The 15042-nt window shown below is 42.9% G+C and overlaps 1 pseudogene across 1 annotated transcript; it reads right to left on the bottom strand.

Moving 5' to 3' along the window:
* Positions 1-8558: 8558 nt before the first annotated feature.
* On the bottom strand, positions 8559-13479 carry LOC308385844 (annotated as a pseudogene). The gene is made up of 6 exons: positions 13349-13479; positions 12849-12951; positions 12511-12749; positions 12260-12415; positions 10200-12162; positions 8559-10106 (listed from the first exon to the last, which is right to left on the bottom strand). The product of its transcript is annotated as an uncharacterized misc_RNA (transcript).
* Positions 13480-15042: the final 1563 nt, after the last annotated feature.

Below are 15042 nucleotides of genomic sequence, written 5' to 3'. Positions count from 1 at the left end.
ACAGGGCTATTCGAAATATGAGAGGCAAGAATTTGGGTGCAAAGTAAAAAAAGATAAGGGCTAATCGGGCAACCTTGGCGTACACCTCGATTAAGACTAAAACGAGAAGTGGTGCCATTTTTCATTCTAATAGAACTATTAGCATTGGAATACAGAGTTTTGATAGCTCTGCAGAAGATATCACCAAAACCAAATTTCTGAAGTGTAAGAAATATAAATTCATGCTCAATTGAGTCAAAGGCTTTATAGAAGTCCAGGAGAAGGATAAATGAGTCATCAGATATTAATGCTGAGTAGTCCAGAATATCCAAGACGAGTCTAATAAGTCCCTGAGTAAGGCTGGGAGGAAGAGTGCCCCTTTCAATACTTTCATTATAAACCTGCAACAAAAAGGGTGCAAGCTGACAAGAAAATGATTTATAGAATTCAGCCACCAGCCCATCTGTGCCCGGAGATTTGTTGTTTTTAAGAAATTCAATAGATGTCAATATCTCTTTTTCAGTAATTGGACTGTCACAAAAAAGCCTATCAGCACTTTTAATCATTTTAACATTGTTTACAGAGTCAATAAATTGGGTAGCGACCTTTGCGTTATAATTGGATCCATACAACTTTGAGTAGAAATTACAACAAAATTGAGAGATAATTTTTGCATCATCACTGACCGTACCATTTATATTCAATTTATGAATAGTATTGGTTTTAGATCTATGTTTTTCTAAGCGGAAAAAATAAGCAGAATTCTGCTCTCCCTCCTCTATCCACCTTTTTCTTGAACGAACGAAAGCTCCTTCAGCTTTCTGGCGGTAAATCTCATCCAGTTTAGATTGAAAGGACCTAAGATGTAATCTATCCTCTTCCGAGACCTCGTCTGGTGGGAGTTGATATATTGCGGAAATTTGAACAATTAGATTTTCTTCTTCTGCTGCCCTTGACTTAGCTATTTTTGCCCCATACTGTCTCAACATTTTACTTGTCTCAAATTTAAAAATTTCCCAGTTTGTGCTATAGGAATTCTCAATATTAGCCTTGTGTATAAAGTGTTTTAACAGTCGTGTAATTTCAGATTTTACAATTGTATGGCTCAGAAGCGAGCTATTTAATTTCCAATAGGAGGATCTATTAATTGCAATAGTAGGAAAGAGTTGCAGATTAATATATATTGCTCTATGATCCGTAAGTGGAGTTGTAAGGATATTGACCGTAACACTGTCCTTTGATAGACTACTTGATATTAACCAGAAATCAATACGTGATTTCCTTGAACCAGAACGGTTACTCCAGGTAAAAGATATATCATCAGGAAATTTGTCTCTCCAAATATCAGTTACATTAAATTTATTCATAAATGTTTCCAATCTCAAATTATTCCTAAAATGTTGTGCTGGTGGCCATCTGTCTATAGTGTCATTTAGTGAAACATTAAAATCTCCTCCAATTATTAAGTTTGAACTGGGATATTTAGAGAGCCAAAAACTAATCCTTGTATCTAAAGAGTCAATTAAATTATCATTTTCAGGTTTGGTATTATAGCCATATAAATTGACAATTATGAAAATGGAGTGATTGTATTCTACTATCAGACAAATATAATGACCCAAAGAGTCACAATCTGAATGTAGAACAATACCTTCGAAGCTACCTTTGAGAGTTGTGACCCCAGCTGACCTCTCTGTGCCATGCGAATACCAAACATCGTTACCCCACTGAGACTTCCAGAAGTTCACATCAGCAGATACAGAATGGCTTTCTTGGAAAAAACAAAAATGACTTTTATATTTCTTAGCAAACAAAAATAAGGCTTTACGTTTACAGATCTGTCTCAACCCCCTGGCATTTAGGGAAACAATAGAAAATGACAATTAAGAAAACAAAAAATAAACAGCTAGAAATTTAAAGAACCAATATTGTGTGCTTAACAAAAAATAAACCTCACTAAGGGACCGAGCATTGCAAGGATGAAAATAACTCGGCAGAAATACACGAAATATTTTTTAGGATACAACTCTGGTGCTGAAACTTAAAGTGTCCTCACACTATAAATGAGGCATAGACTTAATGATCCAAAACGCCAGAAGGATCAATGAAAAACAGCCAACCAAGTCCAAGCAACTGTGCAACATTGTAGGGTCTTTTCCATTCCTTAGCTTCCCCCATATTCACCTCTCATTCTGAAGACGGGAAAACTTCTGTCCCATTAACAAAACCCCGGCATCCAACGTAATAGGCCTTTTTATTTTCTCTGCGAGCCTTCTCGATAATGGGCCACAACTTGCTCCGGCGCTCCCTCTCTTCTCTGGAAAGGTCCTCAGCAAACTTCAAGTCCCGGTTTTCCTTTAAGAATGGAGATGTCTTAGCTGCTTTCCACAGGCTATCTCTGGTTCTGCGGGAGATGAACTGGATGATAATAGGTCTGGGACTGGTGTTGTTTGGGCGTTTGGAGCCGACCCGATGTACGGTGTCAATGGTGTCATAAAGTTGGTTTTTACATTCAGGCAACGTAGCCTGACAAATCTCAACAGCAACCTTCCATGTATCCTCCTGTTGTTCTTCTTTGACACCAAACAGCCTGAGGTTCCACCGTCTGGAATATCGCTCGAGATCTGTGATTCTTTGCTGGTTTTTATCCATACGCTCTTCCTCTTTGGAGATTTTCTGCTCCAATGTGCCCACTCTGCATTTGACATCTTTTATCTCTTCGCATGCAAAGTCCACAGTTTTTCTGATCCCGTCAATCTGTAGTGCAAGGTTATCCATTCTTTCGTTTATTAGTTTTGATAGAGTTTCAACAATATCCACGCTATCTCCCTTTGAATGCATCGCTTTCTTTGGCGCCGGAGACTGGCTGGGTGAGACGGGTAGAGGTGGAAACTCGTCCATTACGTCCTCAGTTATTGGGAGAGGTAGTGAAAGAGCCGTATAGTCATGGCAGTTGTCAAGCAGTGGTTTCACTGACCCGGTTGTTTGGCTAGCATTAGCCTTTAGCAGTAGCTTCGTCTTGGAGCTAGACGAGGGTCTTTTATTGTCACGCTGTGACATTTTATCTCTTAATTGATCAAAATCAGTCCTTTTCTGGCTTAAATACCGTAAAAGCTTCTAAGGTCTGAGTTGACACAGTGTTGCTACCGTATTATAAGGTTACATTTGCTAAGCTCGGCAGTAAGCGTGTACTTACTCGGCCATCTTGGAACGCCCCCCCCCGACCAGGTTTTCACTGTGGGAGAACACACGGGGTGTCACTGTCACTACCCGATCCGTACCGGAAACCCGATCGGTACCCGGCATGCGCGAAAGGTTTCTACTTCCGGTCATAGCGTTTTACGATAGTTAAAGGTCAGAGTATCTGTTAAGATGTTAAGAATAACAAGTATATCTTAAAATGTTTGCAATAATGAAGCATTTCAGTACAATGTAGACAAAAACGAAAAATAAAAAGATAGTTACGGATCAGGACTCCCCGATCCTTACTGCGCATGTGTAAAGTCTGACCGTACAAATCGAGTCTACCCGATCCGTACCGCGCATGTGCAGATGTTTTCTTCTTCTTCTGTTCGTTTAATGGCAGTGTACTCCCCAGTGTACGAGGATACCGCCACCTGCTGACCGAGCGAATAAACCCTATTATAAACTGAATTAACGTCATTACAAACGTGTGTTAAATTTGATTTAGCGATAGTCGAGTGTGTTTATGCTTGTCTGTGAGGAGAGGATTGTTGGAATAGTGATGATTATGATGTGCGCTATCACTGTCAATTGTCAGTAAACACTTCATCTGGCTGCTGAATCTACACGTGAGATATTACAAAGTCTGCATTATTAACTCTGTAATTAGGCGCCATTCTCCTTATTTTACGGTGCTGTTGCTCAATCGGGGGACACTCTCTGTTGAGGAGAAAAGCATGAATTTCTTTGTATACCGATTGAAGGAAACCGTTTCCAGGGCCTACTCCGTGGATCGGCTTCCTCCGAGGCGTGGACGTCTATCAGCAGAGAATGTACCTTCACCTATCAGCAGAGAATGTCCCTTAGTCTGTAACACAGTCAAATATATTCTCAAGTAATATTCAAGCATGCCATTCAGCGTGTTAGTACGAGCAGCTCGGGAGCAGCTTGGGAGAACAAGAAAACAGAGACTGCTTTAGATTGTCTTCCCAAAGTGACTCAACTTTATTCACAAGTACAACAGTTTATATAGAGGGTAAAATTCATGAGACAGCAGATTATCAGTTTAAACCAGTACAGACCAAGATAAGGCAGCGTCTTCCTGCCCTTGGGTGAAGAAGCATCCTTTGTGTAGTTTATTAGTTCAGCTACAATTGTGATTATCTCAGCGACATATTTTCAAGGCACAAAACGAAGAGTTCTTACATTAGTGAAATCTGAAACAAACCATTTGGCCTTCAACAGGCGTCTAAAAGATTAAGAAACTAATGTAGCTGAGGGAGTGATCTCTGTGGTATTTCAACCTTGTACCAGCCTGTGATTCTCACACATCAATTCTTGGGTCAAAGAGAAAAATAACTAAAACAAAGGGGCCTTATTGAATGACAGAGTTTTCCTGCATAATGTCACTATAAAACAATATCCAGTAAATGCTACCATGGTACTAAAATACCTAACACCGATTATTCATTGTTTAAATGTCCCGGGCAGTCGAAAAGGAGGCAGAGCTGTTGAGAAATGCTAGGAGCTAACTGGGCGCTAACCGTATCATTGAGCAACAGCGCCGTAAAATAAGGAGAATGGCGCCTAATTACAGAGTTAATAATGCAGACTTTGTAATATCTCACGTGTAGATTCATCAGCCAGATGAAGTGTTTACTGACAATTGACAGTGATAGCGCACATCATCATCACTATTCCAACAATCCTCTCCTCACAGACAAGCATAAACACACTCGACTATCGCTAAATCAAATTTAACACACGTTTGTAATGACGCTAATTCAGTTTACAATAGGGTTTATTCGCTCGGTCAGCAGGTGGCGGTATCCTCGTACACTGGGGAGTACACTGCCATTAAACGAACAGAAGAAGAAGAAAACATCTGCACATGCGCGGTACGGATCGGGTAGACTCGATTTATACGGTCAGACTTTACACATGCGCAGTAAGGATCGGGGAGTCCTGATCCGTAACTGTCTTTTTATTTTTCGTTTTTGTCTACATTGTACTGAAATGCTTCATTATTGCAAACATTTTAAGATATACTTGTTATTCTTAACATCTTAACAGATACTCTGACCTTTAACTATCGTAAAACGCTATGACCGGAAGTAGAAACCTTTCGCGCATGCGGGGTACCGATTGGGTTTCCGGTACGGATCGGGTAGTGACACGGGGTTTCTCACGGAGTTCAGCCATTTTGAGCACTCAGCTTGTGTGCTGATGATGTTCTAGTATTACTTGTTGAATATTAAATGCACTAAAATTAGATGATGGAATAAGTTAATGTTGATCTTAAAGGTCATGAATCTACTTTATTTTGTTACATTTGATGCTCGAGCGGCACTGGATAGATGTCTGTGTGTATTCTTACTGTGCTGATACGTTACCACATACTGTAAAACTACAGCCTGTGGGTTTTTGTATATTCTTTTCATAATTTTATTCTGTACATTGAGTGTAAATAATATATTGCTTCATTGCTATGCAGTGTAAAGCAATGCTCCTTTAATTCAGTTAAAGGGCAATACTGTAAAAAAAAATCTACCATAGTTTATGGTTTATTTCTGATTTCTGATAGAAATGTGCACATTGATGATAGAATAAGCTGATTGTGACTTAAAGATTGCATTCATGATTAAGATGCACTGTATAGACTATAGTTAGAAATTAGAATTAATGTTTTGTGCTTGTTTTGTTATAGCACTTACATTATTTACACATGGCCATGTATATCATTAGAGTGTGAACTGAATTAGTAATAGTCCTGTTGTTTACAGGCTAGGTTTTTTTATGGGATCGTGAGACCTGGATCTCTTCCTGACGAGGAAGATGGCGAACCTTTCCCTTTGAACCGAACCACAGCCATTCTGAGTTGGCCCAGAAGGGCAGGTTGCTCTTCTCTCACGAACAATTGCAACAGTGCGGTAGGACGAAATCGCACCAATCACAAACTTTTGACCTATTGGATTTGACTTGACTTGAACACTGACTATTAAGCCGGCAAGACTGACATATCTGAGCTGAGATAGGATTCTGACTGTTATTATTATTGCTGTCACTGTATTTTATTTTATGTTTTCATTCCTGTTCATGAAATGCTGTTAAATTGTTGCTAAATAGTTTAATACAATTCATAGCAACTTTACCTGTGGCTCCAGTCATTCTTCTCCACGCAACTCACTTCATCCCTCCTACGAATCTAGCTATTGGCCCATTCTCTCCATCTTACTTTAATTTCCCCTACCCTATCCTGTACTTGGCTACAGAAACCTCAAGGCCACTGGATGTTTGAAATTGCTACATGATGATGTGTTTCCCTCTTTATGCACTGAAGCTGGCACGTTCCCTGAGTTTTTCCAGCAAGATGGTGCACCACCACATTATGGGTGCCAGGTCTGAGCATTCCTAGATGAACAGTTTCCTGGAAAGTGGATTGGTCATGTCATGGGCCAGTTGAATGGCCCCCAAGATCTCCCGATCTGACCCCCTTAGACTTTTATCTTTGGGGTCATCTGAAGGCAATTGTCTATGGTGTGAAGATACGAGATGTGCAGCACCTGAAACTATGGATACTGGATGCCTGTGCTGGCATTTCTCCTGCGGTGTTGCTATCAGTGTGTGAAGAGTGGGAGAAGAGGGTTGCATTGACAATCCAACACAATGGGCAGCACATTAACCACTAACCCTCCTATGCAGGGAAAGACACATACACCGGTGGCGAGGCGGCCGCTGATCGACCGGTGGTGGCTAACGTGGAGCTCAATCGTGGATAAGGGAAACCGAAGGCAGGAGAAGCAGGCTGCTGCCGGTCCGAGCGTGAGGTGAACTGAATTTCAGGTAAGAAGTTACGAACTGCACTCTATTTGGGTCAGATATAAACCGAGTTTAGGTGTAGTTTATTTTCGTTGTGCTGACAGTTACAATAACTCGTTCTGCGTGCTAGCTAGCACGACAGCTGTGTGCACCTAAGTTACTGATGTTGAACTTTATGACAGCCTCCCCTGTCATTCTCTCGCCTGTTGAAACTTCAATCATGAAACTGATCAATGATCGGCTTTTCTCTCGTTTGTTCATTGCGCTAAACAACAGCAGCACGGTTAAGCTTGATCAGCTGTTGTTAGAATTCATTTAATTTTAATTTCTAGTATCAGCTGATGTTTGCTGGAGCCACAGCTGTAAAAAAGGGCTGGTCGAAACCAGGAGATGTCCTTACTGAATCATCAGAGCTGAACTGGTGATGGAGAAACAGGTTTACCTTTTAGGTGACATGAATGAGTTGAAGGAAAGTTATCAACTGTTTCTGAGAGACAAATAACACCAAGCTCCTTTTTTTGTGTAGCTGACAGCTGGTAACTGTGCAGGGGCGGATCTAGCAAAGCTTTTGCCAGGGGGCCAGGTAGGGCATTAACAGGGAGAGGGGGACACAAAGATATACTTTTCTTTCTTGCTCTCATATAAAATATTTACCTTTTATTAAATAGTTATCTGAATCTTACAACCAAAGTTTGTATAATAATACACAAGATTGGCTGTAGACCATTGTTAATCATTCAGAACACTGTGTAAAAATAACAAAAAACAAAAAGTGAATGCAAAAGTGCATAAATATTTATTTTACGTGTTTGATGTGTGTGGCAGGGCGTGGTCTGCAGTGCCGCTGCAGGGGAGGTGGACCCACGGGCGTAAAGTCTGTGCTCTCTCGGCTGGTTTTTTTTTGGTGTGTGTTGGGCTGTGAGTTGAAAAGCTACAGCCGGCTGTGTGGGTACACCAACCATGTGTGAAAAGTGGTCCATAACGTAATGCTTCAAAGCGTGTTCATGCAAACATTGTTGGGTCTGCCGTGGTACAATGGGACTTCTGCTCATGAACCTCTGTGCACAGCGTCTGCAAATCGGGGCTGTACGAAGTCACCTCATCTTTACACAAAACTGTAAGCTGTCATCTGTGAGGCGCGAGCGGTGTTTGTTTTTACCATAGTTCATGGTGGAGAATGGCTGCTCTGCTGAGTTTTGCTCTCTGTAGCCGTATGAATGGCAAACTACACTGATTAGCAGCAGCATAGGCAGACTTAAAAATTTTTCTGAAATTTTCGCTTTCTAGTATTTATTTAATATTTCTTTATGTTATAAAAATGACTTTGAATCCTGATAAAAATTCAAAATCATGGGTTAAAAATGAAAACAAGAGAACTAAGAATGTATTAATATTTGTTGACAGAAAAACAGAAACTGTATATGTGCAACCAAAGTGCCGTTTTAATTCAGATGAAAAAAAAGGGATTTATTCATTCATTGTCCATTCAGGATCTTAAAAATGTGATAATAATAATGAAATAATACAAATAATGTAATAATAAGAATGATGTAATAATAATTAATGTAAATCTAAATAATATTGTCCTTCAGAGAAATAGTTTGTAGTCCTGAAGACGGAGAAGTTTACTCCCGCAGAGCGACTGGGACTGTCTGTGGTCATGATGGTTGAACCTCCAACGACTTTCCCAGCTTAGCCTCAGAGTGCTGCTGCTACTGTAGCAGCCACTCTTCTCCTCTGTACTCGTCAGGACTTGCATTGTCACATCTGGGGAACCCAGGCCCTGCTGGAGAGGAGAGCCTAGTCTGGATGCTGACCTGCTGCCTGTAATTATTAGCCTTTTTCAGGCTCTTGTTACGTTCTGGTCCCGGCAAGTAAATAAACGTAACAAATAGTTTGCCCCACTCACTTCCCACCCACGCACAAACCCCAACAACGACACCTTTTTCAAGTATTTAAGCAGCCATTTATTTTCATCGGCAGTGAGCAATGCCAAAACAATAAACAAAACTCCCTATAAAACAATCCCTACTCTTCCCTACACCAAAATAAAAAGAAGCCAAAACAAAAGACAAGTCACTTAACTAACTATCTAACGAAAAACAGGAGAAAACTTGTTCAACAAAAGAAAACGGCTTCTCACGGCTACTAGGCTGCGACAATGAAAGTTATACAGCAAAGGAACAAAAAGTGACCGCCACTTGTTAACTTATTTACAATTATTTACATGGCAAGGCTAGAGGTACACGTGAATACTCCAGCCTGCACTACAATGACACAACACACAACTCCCTGCTCATGGCAAAAAAAACACACGCGGTTCTCAATGGATGAGGGGATGGCACGGCGGGTGCCCCTTGGAGACCATCTGGGCGGGCTACCGGAAGACGGAAAACTGTGAGCAGGAACCGAAAACACCACTTTGTGTGTCAACACAAACTCATCAGCCCGTATAGCAGCAGCGGCGAGAGTCGTAACCTTCTGTTCATTTAAGTAGGTTACCACAGTGTCTGGTAGTTGGTTTTTAAACTCTTCCAACGTCACCAACTCACCCAGGTCATTCAAGGTTTTTACTGCTGTAGCATGACACCACTTATCAAACAGAGTTTTCTTTTCTCTGGCAAACTCCACATAGGTCTGGTTGGCGGATTTTTTCCCATTCCTAAATCTCTGCCTGTAAGCCTCTGGCACAAGCTCGTAAGCACGCAGGACAGCAGCCTTCACCATATCATAGTCAAAACTGTCCTCCAGAGAAAGAGCGGTGCACACCTCTTGAGCTTTCCCCACCAATCTACATTGGAGTAGAAGAGACCACACATCTTTTGGCCAGTGCAGCGCACCTGCGATACGCTCAAACACTGTGAAATACGAATCCACCTCAGTTTCCCGAAACGCCGGCACCATTTTGATGTGTTTACTCGCATCAAAGCCACCACCTGGCATCAAGGCCGGTGGCTGCGGAGATGGCGACTGCGGGGATAATGACTCCGGGGAGGGTGCCTGCGGGGATGGTGACTGGATGGTGAGCCCTGATCCTCAAGTGCATAGCTTCCACCTCCAACTGCTGTTTCTTTAGCTCCACCTCCTTAATGCGCAGCGTTACCCGCAGCTCCTCCGCAGAAGGGCTAGGTGGAGAAGGGAGATTTTTCAGTGGGGCAAAAACACCAGCAACAGACACACACACAGCCTGCACTACAATGACACAACACACAACTGACCGAGTCAACGGGGTTCCAAAAAGCACTCCCAGGTGACTGTCATCCGGACGTTAAGTACTGGAGGTGGTCCATCAATTATCCAGTCCGAAGATATGTAGAGACTCCACCCAGATACCTAGCAGCCACGCCCAGGTGTCCACCTCCTAGGAGAGAAAAAAGGGAAAATACCGCCAGCCATCCTCCGGTGGGAGGCACAACACCAACAAACACATCACTGGGTCATAACAGTTTCCCCCACCCAAAAAAAATCAAACATCCAACCCCACACAAAGATGTTTGATTTACGACCTAGAGAGGGCATCAGCCATAACATTCTCTAAGCTCTTATATATCGGATCTCAATGTTGAAATCCTGTAGGAGTAAGGACCAACGCATGAGGCGCTGGTTGCTGTTTTAGAAATTTTCTAGAAAAGAAACAGACTGGGTGGTCAATGCCATTTTCATCCTCCTGCACGAGCACTGCACCCGCCCCCAAAACACTGGCGTCCACCTCTGAATCCTTGGCCCCTCAGGAACCGCCCAGGGACACCAAAAGTCTCCAGATTGCGCTTTCGCTCCTCTGCCCACGTCAGTCTGAGCCCATTATCAGATGAGATGTTGTCAAAGAAAGACTTTGCTTTGTCATAGTAGCACTTTGGACCAAAATGATCCTCCCCCGAACTCAGCTGCAACCCCACCTTTTCTCTTCCCTCAGAATTCCCATCTTTTAGATTCAGCCCCTCCTGTAACTTCTTCTCAAGCGCCTCCTTAATGAATTGCGCGTTGGAGGAATCAAAATCAAAGTCTGTGTCAAATTTAAGGGGTGGGAGATGGAGCATTAGCCACCATCAGCTGGCCTCTTCTGCGGTTCCTGTGCTGTCGAGGTCCTTGTCTTTTTCTAGCAGGTGGCCTGGTTTCAGCATTTTGCTGCTGACTGTCCTGAAAAGTGACTCTACTTGGGTCTGATTGCATGGTGGCTTCAGTGACCCTTGTGGTTTGAATATTTGTTCTTCTCGTCCCCTTGGGCTGCCTCCTATTCTGCTGCTGCTGTTGCTGGGATCCACTCGCACCTCTCCTCTGCCTAAATGTCTTTACACTGACGGTTTGAACAGCCTTTGATGTGGCACGATCGAAACCACTGTTATCTGTAAGTGGTATATCAACTACTTCTGGCGACGGAAAAACTGTGCCGCCAGCTAGATCGTTTCCCAAGATGATGTCAATACCTGCAACCGGTAACTGGGGTCGCACCCCAAGCTTAACCTCACCAGACAAAAACTGAGATGAAAGCTGCACCAAGTGTAAAGGAACCCGTATTACACACATCCTAACTCCCCAGGCTAACACATCCGCCCCACAACAGGATTGAGCTGAAAACGGTAAGACCCCCTCACGAATGAGCGACTGTTTCGCACCAGTGTCTCGCAAAATACTGACAGGAGTCCGCCGATCTTCTCCTATCAAGGAAACAAAGCCGTTTGACACAAACGGCTTAAACTCCTTATCTACTTTATTATTTTCGGGTGCCATCACCTCCCCCCAGGTAGGAGAGTTTGTCTGTAGAAGGATTATTGGGGAAGGAGATGTACCCTCCCTGGTCATTTCTTTTCTCTTCAGAGCAGGGCAAACCGCAATAAGGTGTAAGGCAGAAACACCAGCAACAGCCCCCAGCTCAACCTCCCCCGCAGGACCCGGCTCACCAAACAACCCCTTGTCCGTCAACTGGACACACAGGAACTCCCTAAGCTCTTTCTTCTTCGCAGGACGCCTGTCTTTTTCAGGCTCTTCTCCACAGGACGCCTGTCTTTTTCAGGCTCTTCTCCACAGGACGCCTGTCTTTTTCAGGCTCTTCTTCACAAGACGCCTGTCTTTTTCAGGCTCTTCTCCACAGGACGCCTGTCTTTTTCAGGGACAATCTTCACCCACAAATTCATAAAGTCCTTGTGAAGGGTCAGTTTCTCAATGATTGTTCGCCCATGGTACCTGTGGAAGATTACAGTTGTCATTAATTTTCATTAATTGTGTAAACTCACAGAAAATAAAACATTGATGCACTTCAAACCCATTTAAAAGTACCCACCTGGCTTCAGGTGCAGCATCCCCTGCCATTCTAGAGGCAGCAATTAGAAATCTTTCAGTGAAGGTTCCTGTTTTCAGGGTGACGGCTGCTCCAAGTTTGTCAGCCAGCTGGTGCAGGTGTTGAGCCGTGCTATTCCTCACTGCAACACAGCGATGGCTGAGCAAGGACAATATTAGACACACAACTCAGTGAACATGATCTCTCTTTCATGTCTTCTAATAAAATCACTACAGCTTCTTCTCTCCTCTTACGTCAGTCCTGTGTTAAACAGAGCGCTCAGAATCCGTCCATGGCTGCAATTTTCCACCATGGCATCAAGCGCCAGATTGACCTCCTGATGAAGAAAGTTGTTGTTGGTCATTGCAAGCTTCAGCAATAGAGCTCGGCCTGTTGTTTCAACTTCTGGGTCCATTGTTCTCTGGAGCTGAATGTAGAGCTCATTGATGGCATGTATGGCCTCAAAGGCTATTGCTGAGCGTTGGTTTTTCACCTAAAATGTGAGTGAAAATCATCAGTTGAGGCTGTAGTATGCACTTGAAGGGAAACTAGCTGCATGAAACGCATATAAGAAACATAAAGTGTGCAATACCTCCTCAATGAGGACCAGACACACTTCATGTAGTTTAGTCTTCAGGATGTCCGAGTGGTGCTTTGCCAGAGACTGAATAGTTTTCTACTGTCTTTTCTTAATCCTGTATTTACACAACACAACATTGAACACGACTTCAGGAACACCACAAATAACACAGCCACATTATGCAGCACTGTTTCTGTGCAGTATTTAATGTCTCCTTACTACGTTTCTTACCAGTCGTCTGAAGACAGCAGACTAAAGCTGTGGGACAGGCTCTCTACAGGTGTAGCTACAGGCGGGAGTTTGACCCTGCTCTCTCTTGGATTATTCTGACTGCACTGACTGTCTGCTTTCTTGTCTGATAATCAACGAGGTTAGTAAAAAGAAACTGTCATTTCTTCTAATTCGAAGCATGATGCAGTGATTAATTGTTCATTAAAATCTTTTTAAAAAATCTCTTAATTTAAAGTTTGATTATTCAGCATCTTCTACAGTTACTGAGGAAAACCACTTACCGTCTATAGGGACGACTTTTGCACGGCGCAGCAGCGTCCCAGGCCGAGGTCCTCGTTTTTGCAGTATGGGAACTGTTGGAGGTTTTGGAGTCAAAGGCTTTACTGCAGTAAATGTTTTGGTTGGTACTGTGTGTCCAGGTGAGGTTACAATCCCATCCTGGAAATGCTGCAGTTTTTCCAAAATAGGCCCAAATTTGTCTTTTGCTGTCAAGACTCTTATTCCACGAATGACCTTCGTGTCTGTTTAGACAAAAAAATAACTAAATAACTACAAATTGACATCTTACAAAAACAACAATAAACATTTTTCTTCCTGATTTTTTTTTTCTTCAAAAAAGCATATAAAATGAATGGACAGCAAGAATGTGTAATTTAGCATTAAAATAGATAATCTACAGTGTCAAATTTTAAAATCTAAACTAACTGATTAACAGCAGGTGTAACCACTAAAGAAAAGCATCACCTTTGAACCGACCTGCTCCTGAATGTTTAGCAGAGAAAACAGGCAATTGCGATGGACAAGCTGCTCGAGGAGGTGGAGGAACTGGAGTGAGCGGTGTCATCGCAACAGGACTAACAATGAAAGGAATGGCCCTCAGATCACTTGGTGTGTGTGTGTCTGCAGAGCTGAGGCTACTCAGACTTCTTTCAGGGTCCTCCTGATTCCAAAAGGGGTCATCCAAACAGTTCCAGCTTCCCTGGACTATCTCTGGAGAGCCTGCGCATTGCTCAGGTAAAGGTGGGAGTTGCACAGCATAATCTCTGGGTCTCTGTGCGATATGCAATGTGTCTGCCTGTTGAAAGAACACATTTGTCTTACTGCTCTGAGCTTTGTGAAAGTCCAGGATCCTGGACTCTGTGGTGAAGCGCTGACAGTTGCTCTGTCTACAGTGACTTACACAAAAATTACACTGTGCAAAGCAGCAAAATATAACACATCTCTCAGAAACATTTACATTTGATCAGCAGAGAAGTCAAGAATGAGTATGTTTAGTTACTTACATCTCCACCTGTGCGTCCCCTTGTCCGTCAACTGGACACACAGGAACTCCCTAAGCTCTTTCTTCTTCGCAGGACGCCTGTCTTTTTCAGGCTCTTCTCCACAGGACGCCTGTCTTTTTCAGGCTCTTCTTCACAAGACGCCTGTCTTTTTCAGGCTCTTCTCCACAGGACGCCTGTCTTTTTCAGGGACAATCTTCACCCACAAATTCATAAAGTCCTTGTGAAGGGTCAGTTTCTCAATGATTGTTCGCCCATGGTACCTGTGGAAGATTACAGTTGTCATTAATTTTCATTAATTGTGTAAACTCACAGAAAATAAAACATTGATGCACTTCAAACCCATTTAAAAGTACCCACCTGGCTTCAGGTGCAGCATCCCCTGCCATTCTAGAGGCAGCAATTAGAAATCTTTCAGTGAAGGTTCCTGTTTTCAGGGTGACGGCTGCTCCAAGTTTGTCAGCCAGCTGGTGCAGGTGTTGAGCCGTGCTATTCCTCACTGCAACACAGCGATGGCTGAGCAAGGACAATATTAGACACACAACTCAGTGAACATGATCTCTCTTTCATGTCTTCTAATAAAATCACTACAGCTTCTTCTCTCCTCTTACGTCAGTCCTGTGTTAAACAGAGCGCTCAGAATCCGTCCATGGCTGCAATTTTCCACCATGGCATCAAGCGCCAGATTGACCTCC

Source organism: Rhamphochromis sp. 'chilingali', assembly GCF_963969265.1.
Source record: "Rhamphochromis sp. 'chilingali' genome assembly, chromosome: 18".
Classification (NCBI taxonomy): domain Eukaryota; kingdom Metazoa; phylum Chordata; class Actinopteri; order Cichliformes; family Cichlidae; genus Rhamphochromis; species Rhamphochromis sp. 'chilingali'.
The sequence above is the reverse complement of the archived record's forward strand: the minus strand, read 5'-3'. Positions and strand labels throughout refer to the sequence as shown.